This window comes from Mus caroli, chromosome 2 (genome assembly GCF_900094665.2).
Source record: "Mus caroli chromosome 2, CAROLI_EIJ_v1.1, whole genome shotgun sequence".
In the NCBI taxonomy this organism is placed as follows: Eukaryota; Metazoa; Chordata; class Mammalia; order Rodentia; family Muridae; genus Mus; species Mus caroli.
Genome location: NC_034571.1, coordinates 80,740,139 through 80,748,242, shown reverse-complemented (window position 1 = coordinate 80,748,242; position 8,104 = coordinate 80,740,139). Strand labels below are relative to the sequence as shown.

The window sequence follows — 8,104 nt, the reverse complement described above, 5'->3', positions numbered from 1 at the left end:
AACATGAGATAAATGTGACAGTTTGTTTTACTTGGCAAAGAAAATTATTACAGTCAATGACTTGATGAAATTCCTTATGTATGCCATTTTTGTGCAGATGGATTCATATTCAAATATTTTATACAAATATATAATTTATATTAGTTTGGAAAATAAGATAACTCTATATATTTGAAAACTACTGATAATGCTGGTGCCTTTATTCAGAACAGGCTTTCTGATCTTCTCTAATGGAGAAATATAATCTCACAATGGTGACTGAATTCATCCTGGTGGGCATCACTTACCACCCTGAGTTTCAGGTACCATTGTTTGGACTGTTCCTCATCATTTATCTGATCTCACTGGTTGGCAACTTGGGCATAATCATCCTTACCATGGTGGATTCCAGGCTGCAAACACCCATGTACTTCTTTCTCAGACACCTCACTACTACTGACCTTGATTATTAAATAGCTGTGGGACAAAAAAGTTGAGAAATTTTCTTGTAGATCAAAATACAATATCATATTATGCCTGTGCTCTCCAATCATCTTTCTTTAGTATGTTAATTGTTTGTGAATTTTTTATTCTTTCTGCAATGTCTTATGACAGTTATGTGACTATCTGTAAACCACTCCTCTACACTGTTATCATGTCACAAAAAGCATGTTGGATACTAGTCCCCATTCCCTATCTCTATGGTATAATTGTCTCATTTCTAGTTAACATAAAGATTTTAATTTTAACCTTCTGTGGCTACAATGTCATCAGTCATTTCTACTGTGATGCTATCCCTTTGTTAACTTTGGCCTGCTCAAACACACATGAAATTGAGGTGATAATTTTAATCTTCTCAGCTTTTAATTTTCTTTCGTCTCTTCTTATAGTAATTGGGTCCTATCTACTTATCCTTATGGCAATTCTAAGGATTAACTCTGCTGAGGGCAAATGGAAGGCTTTCTCTACATGTGGGCCCCACCTGACAGTTGTCATCGTCTTTTATGGGATTTTGATATTTATGTATTTGCAACCTACATCCACTCACTCCATTGACACTGGTAAAGTGACTTCCATCTTTTACACCCAGGTTATCCCTATGTTGAATCCCTTAATATACAGCTTGAGGAACAAATTTGTAAAAGATGTCCTTAAAAAAAAACAAAGGAAAAAGTGCACAATCTTGTCTCATAGAATTTTTATACTATTAAAACTTGTCATATATCATATATATATTTATATAAAGGATGATATATATATGATATTGGCAACTTGGGCATGATCATCCTTACCATGGTGGATTCCAGGCTGCAAACACCCATGTACTTCTTTCTCAGACACCTCACTACTACTGACCTTGATTATTAAATAGCTGTATATAGATATATACATACATATCTCTATATATATACATATATATATAATAGATATATATAAATGATATATTTATATATATATCATATATATAACATGAAATTATACTTATATAGTTTATATAAATATATATGATATATGAAAAGAATACCATATAAACTGATGGCAGCAAGATCACAATTATAAGACAAGCCTGTGAAACAGTTATTAGAGACCCATCTAGGATGCAAAAGATGATTTTAAAATGAAATACTATTAGCACTGATGTTTAATTGCTTTAAGTTTTGCTTTACATTGAACTCTGTATGTACCATCAAAATCAAATAAATACAACATCAGCTCAATGGTACTGAATTTAACTACAATATGTCATTGTGGCAAAGAAATTCTTCATTATAGTAAAATATCACTAGCAAATAATGCTATTTGTAACCCATGTTACAAATCAAACCTTGATATTCTTGGGGTAAAGATTGAGCCAGGTCTTTGAGCATACACAGCAGACAATTGTCCGCTCCTGAACCACATCTCTAGCTTGAAAACCATACAACTCATGCAATACCTATTGTATTACTCTTAATATTAATACTTACAAAACAAAAAAATATTTAAAATCTTTCCAATAATATGAAGATTTGTTTACCTCTAAGGAGAAAAATGACAATCACATTTAAAATATTATTTTACAGAAAAAGTTATCATAGATTTGTTGATCTAAATATTTTAATTTTATTTTTTTAATTTAAATTATATTCCAGTTGTTGCCCCCCCCCCTTCAATGCTCCCTCCCAGAGCTCCTTATCCCATTCCTCTTCCCTAGCCTCTGAGAGGGTGATCCTACCCAATATGGCCTCCCCTTTCCCTGGGGCCTCAAATCTCTCCAGAATTAAGCACATCTTCTCCCACTGAGGCCAGACCAGGCAGACTTGTGCTACATGTGTGCCAGGGACCTTGAACCAGCCCACAGTATGCTTCTGGCTGGTGGTTTACTCTCTGGGAGCTCCCTAGGGTCTGCATTAGGTGACACTGCTGGTCTTCCTATGGGGTTGCTCTTCCTTTTCTGCCTCTTTAATCCTTCCCCCAGCTCAATCATAAGGGTCCCCAACTTCAGTACAATGGTTGGATATAAGTATCTTCTTTCTCAGTCAGCTGCTCGTAGGGCCTCTCAGAAGAAAACCATGCCAGGCTCCTGTTAGTAAGTACATCATAGCATCAGTAACAGTGTCAAGTCTTGGTATCCTCTCCATAAAATGGATCCCAAGTTGAGCTGGTTTGCCTCTATGTCAGTCATTTTCCATTTCTGTTCTTACAGTTCTTTTAGGCAGGAACAATTCTTGGTCAGAAATTTTGACTATGGGTTAGTAACTCTGTTCCTACACTTGAGGCCCTGTCTATTTTCTGGAGGTAGAGTTCCCTTTCCCTGATATTGGGCATTTTGACTAAGGTCACGCCCAACGAGTCCTGAGGGTTTCTCACAACTGGGTATCTGGTACTTTCTAAAGAGTCCCCCTACCTCGCACTCACAGAGGCTGCTTATTTCTGTGCATTCTCTTGGCCCTCTAGGCTTCTCTTCTGTCCCCTCCCCATCATATCTGATTCTGCTCTCCCTTTCCACGACCTTTATCCCTTCTCTCACATCCAGGTGCCTCCCTCCCTCTACTTCCCATGATTATTTCCTTCCCCCTTCAAGGTGAGATTGAAGAGTCCTCACTTGGGCATCTCTGCTTCCTACACTTCATATAGTCTCTAGGTTGTATTCTAGGTATTCTGAACGTTAGACTAATACCCACTTAACAGTGAGTACATACCATGCATGTACACCACACCATCACCAGAATGTAAGGTCATTCATGTTAGTTATCTTAGACATTCTGATTGGTATGAGATGCAATCTCAGGGTAGTTTTGATTTGCATTTCTCTGCTGAATAAGAAATCTGAAATTTTCTATAAGTGCTTCTAGGCCATTTGATATTTTTTTTTTTCGAGACTTAGTTTCTCAATATAGCCCTGGCTGTCCTGGATCTCACTCTGTAGACCAGACTGGCCTTGAACTCAGAAATCTGCCTGCCTCTGCTTCCCAAATGCTGGCCAGCCTGGTCTACAAAGTGAGTTCCAGGACAGCCAGGGCTATACAGAGAAATCCTGTCTCAAAAAACTAAACCAAAAAAAAAAAAAAATCTACCTTTCCAAACTGTGTCCATTTTATATCCTTTTCTTTTCTAATGCCTCTAGCTAGAACTTCAACTACTATATTGAATAGAAAGAGAGAGAGAGAGTGGACAACCTTGACATGTTCTGGATTTCAGTGGGATTGTTTCTAGTTTCTCTCTAAGTTGATTTGACTTTTGTTTTGCTATATGTTGCTTTTATTATGTCTAAGTATGTGCAATGAATCCCTGATCTCTCCAGTAACTTTAACATGAAGGAGGATTGTATTTGTCAAATGCTTTTTCATGAGATGATGAGAGTTTTTTTCATTGAGTTTTTTTTATATATATTGTATTATGTTCATAGATTTTCCTGTATTGAACCCATGCCTATATCTCTGGGATGAAACCTACTTGACTGTGGTGAATGATGGTTCTGATGTGCTCTTGGATTCAGTTTGTGAGAATTTCATTGAGTATTTTTGCATCTATATTTGTGAGTTTGGTTTGAAGTTCCCTTTCTTTGTTGGAACTTTAGGGATTTTAGGTATCCAAGTAACTGTGTCTTCATAAATGAATTAGGTAGTGTTCCTTCTGTTTCTATTTTATGGAATAGTTTGAGGAGTATTAGTATTAGCTCTTTTTAGAAAGTCTGGTAGAATTCTACACTAAAACAATCTAGCCCTGGAGTTTGTTTTTTATTTGTAGGCATTTGATGACTATTTATATTTTCTTAGAGGTTATGGCACTGTTTGATAGCTTCCTTGATCTTGATTTAACTTTGGTACATAGTATCTATCTAGAAAATAATCCATTTAATCAAGATTTTACTTTTTTTTTTTAGAGTCTAGGCTTTTGCAGTAGGTTCTGATGTTTTTTTTTTTGTTGTTGTTGTTTTGTTTTTTTGTTTTTTTTGTTTTTTTTGTTCTTTTGTATTTCCTCAGATTCTCTTATTTAGTCTACAGTTTCATTTTTAATTTTGTTAATTTGGATATTGTCTCTGAGTCCTTGAGTTAGTTTAGCTAAGGGTTCATTTACCTTTTGATTTCTCAAATAACCAGCCGTAGGTGTTTTGTTTGTTTTGTTTTGTTTTTTATTATGTGTAGTTCTCTTTCTTTCTAACTGGTTGATTTCAGACCTGAGTTTGACTATTTCCCGCCTCTACTCCTCTTGGGTATGTTTGGTTCTATCTGTTCTAGAGCTTTTAGTTGTGTTGTTAAGTTTCTTGTTTGGTATCTCTTCAATTTCTTTATGAAGGCACTTAGTGCTCTGAATATTCCACTTAACACTGCTTTCATTGTGTTACATAAGTTTCTGTCTGATGTGTCCTCATTTTCATTGGATTCTATAAAGTCTTTGAATTCTTCCTCTATTTCTTCCCTGACGAAGTCATCATTGAACTGGGAGTTCTTCAATTTTCTTATTTATGTGAGCTTTCTGTGGTTTTTGTTGTTATTAAAATCTAGCCTAAATCCTTAGTGGTCTGATAGAATGCATGGGATTATTCCAACTTCATATATCTCTCAAGGGTTGTTTTATGTCCAATTATATAGTCAGTTTTGGAGAAGGTAACACAAAGTGCTAAAAAGAAGGTATATTCTTTTGTTTTACTATCAAGTGTTCAATAGATATTTGTTAAACCCATTTAGTTCATAACTTCTGTTAGTTTTACTGTGTTTCTGTTACATTTCTGTTTCAATGACATGTTCATTGGTGAGAGTGGGGTGTTGAAGTCTCCCTCTATTATTGTGTGAGTTTCAATGTGTGCCTTGGGCTTTAGTAATGTTTCTTTTATGAATGTGAGTGTCCTTGTATTTGATGCATAGATGTACAGGATTGACTTCCTCTTGATGGATTTTTCCTTTGATGAGTATGAACTGCCCTTTAGCATCTCATTTGGTAACTTTTTGGTTGAAAGTCTACTTTATTGGATATTACAATGGAACTCTGGCTTGTTCTTGGGTCATTCACTTTGAAAACTTTTTTTTTTTCAGGCCTTTACTCTGAGGTAGTATATGTCTTGGTCACTAAGGTATGTTTGTTTCTTTTATGCAGCAAAATGCTGGATCCTATTGACATATCCAGTCTGTTAGCTTGTGCCTTTTTATTGGGGAATTGACATTGATGTTGAGATATAATAAAAACAGATGATTATTAGTTCCTGTTATTTTTGTTGCATAAATTATAAAAGCTCATTTTATTCCTTATTACAAAACCTTTACTTACCATTCTTTGAGGAAGAGGCACACTCTATTCTTGATTCTAACTTTATCACATCTTTCTGACAAAACAACTAAAATCATCAAATCAGGAATGCTATGAAGTAATTAATTCATCTAAATAACATTAATTAATGAAAGTTCATCTTTATGTTCCATCTTTAAAGGAAATTTGCTCAATAGGGTAGGCTCATGCCCAGGAATTATTAGGCTAGGTAATAATAACAGGAATGATAATCTCTCACAGCACCTTACATTCTCTGATCTCATCAATCACAGCCATACAAAACAGTTGGCCATCTCAAGACAACTCACTCGCTTGCTTTAGTTTATCCTAGATGGCTTCTGACAACTAAAATGATTACAAAAATAAAACATGAAAAATGTTAAAATTTGTAGCAAAGAAGAAAATAATATTTAGATACATTAATAAATGTTATAAAGTATCAAAAATATCCACCAGTGAATTAGTAGTATGAGATAAGAAATTGAATAATACAATTTTCTATAAATATATTCCAGTCATTAGATTTTATTGATGAGTATATAAATTATTTTACATTAATAATACCTATCTTTGAATGACACCACTTAGTGCTTACTTCTAACTACAGGCTAATTCAGATAGCAAAGTATAAATTTATTTTGTGAAAAACCAACAATTTTTTAGCATTCAAAATAAAATAGGGATACTTCAAAATTTTACACAAATAAACTATACAATAATACACAGCTGAAGGGTAAACAATTTAATTGGGTAAGTTTATATGCCATGAATAATCTAGCGAACATTATTCCATTTGCAATATTATGCGAACACCACTAGTCAAACTTGTTTTTTTTTTTAATTTTTGAGATTAAAAGTTGATTACAAGAATTTTTCTTTTCTTTTTTTCAAATTCTCCCATTTTTTTTTCAAATCTATGAACTTCTTTTCCCTATTTATGTACATAAAACTCTTTGTGTAGGATTGAGATCTGATGACTTTTTCCACATAGTTTGGCATGATAATTGTTGGAGTCTTTGTTCAGATCATATTGACAAGAGTTGGGTTGCTTCTGAGATTATACCCTACTATTAATGTTCATGTTTTTTTTTTTCTATCCCTCAGACCCTCCTAGATTCTTGCCACCTCTCAACCAAGGCATCTCTCTCTTTCTCTCCCTCCTCAAAACAAAACAAAACAACATATCTAAAAATCAGGACAAACAATGAGGAAAAATAAGACAAAATGCTAAAACAAAAGACATTCTTCAACTGCAAAGATATTTAATTTGATAATCATCCAATTCCAATCGATCACTTCCTTTTGTAACAAGAAATCAGTTTTTCAACCCTGTTTTGTTATGTTCTGTTTATTTTTCTGTGATGAATTAATGGTAGAGGTTGTAAACACCTTTGCTTACTTTTGGGGCAAGGTCATCTGATATTATCTCTAGGAATTAATCAGGCAGGGTTGGAGGGCCCACAGCAAGACTGAGACTGTATATTTTAATTGTATTAAAAGAAATCACACGTTTATACCTTTTTTAGAAATAGAATATAATGGCAATTGCCAGTATCAATATAGTTATAGTTGTTATACAGGGTACACAAGATTAATGACTAATATTTCTTTGTCCTGTCAAGCATCTACTCTTTATTCACCATTAAGAAAACAAGAAGAGAAACACAAAGCTGCCAGAATGCTCCATAACCTGAGAAGTACATTGGTCTTTGAGGAACTACAAGTCACCTTGTACCTCAAGAGTCATGGACTCTAACCTGAAACATGTGTGATGATTGTCTCTCAAGACAACTAGGCTAAGGCTAAGCCATTGGTTCTCTATAAAATTTGACCTTATTTTCTTAACTAATTTTAATTAGTAAAATGTTTTCAAAAGCCATTTATGTTGAACCATAGTTTTGCAGTCTTCTCAATGTGACTGCAAAATGTTTAGAATAAAGTGCTGTTGGGAGCTATTAAGACAACACTATTGTCCTGCTCTCTGAATTGGGCCTCTCCCCCCGAGAAGAAAATGGGGGTCAAAAGCGGGCCACTGATGCACTGCTCCGAGAACAACCACAGATTGTTCCAGCCCTAAGTCAGCGCTGCATGTTCTGACCTCAAGATATACCCTGATACCACCAAGTTCCTGCTTTCCCGTGTAGTCACCAAAAGAAAAATTTCTGCTGCCCCATCCCTCCTGCTGAGGTACATTTCTGCTGCCCCATTTCTCCTGCTGAGAAGTACTTCCCCTTTTGCTTGTGCATTTAAACCTTGGGCCTTGCTAATACATTGGGACCTTGATGCCACTCAGAATGTTTCCGTGATGTTCTTGTACTTGGTCCTCCTCTCTCTATCCCCCCATTTGGTTCTTAGGAGAAGGTCCCCTCGAGACCCT

The 8,104-nt window shown here is 35.1% G+C and overlaps 1 pseudogene; it reads left to right on the top strand.

Annotated features, from left to right (window-relative positions):
- The first annotated feature begins 230 nt into the window (after window positions 1–230).
- LOC110289843 lies at window positions 231–1,173 on the top strand (annotated as a pseudogene).
- The last annotated feature ends 6,931 nt before the right edge of the window (window positions 1,174–8,104 follow it).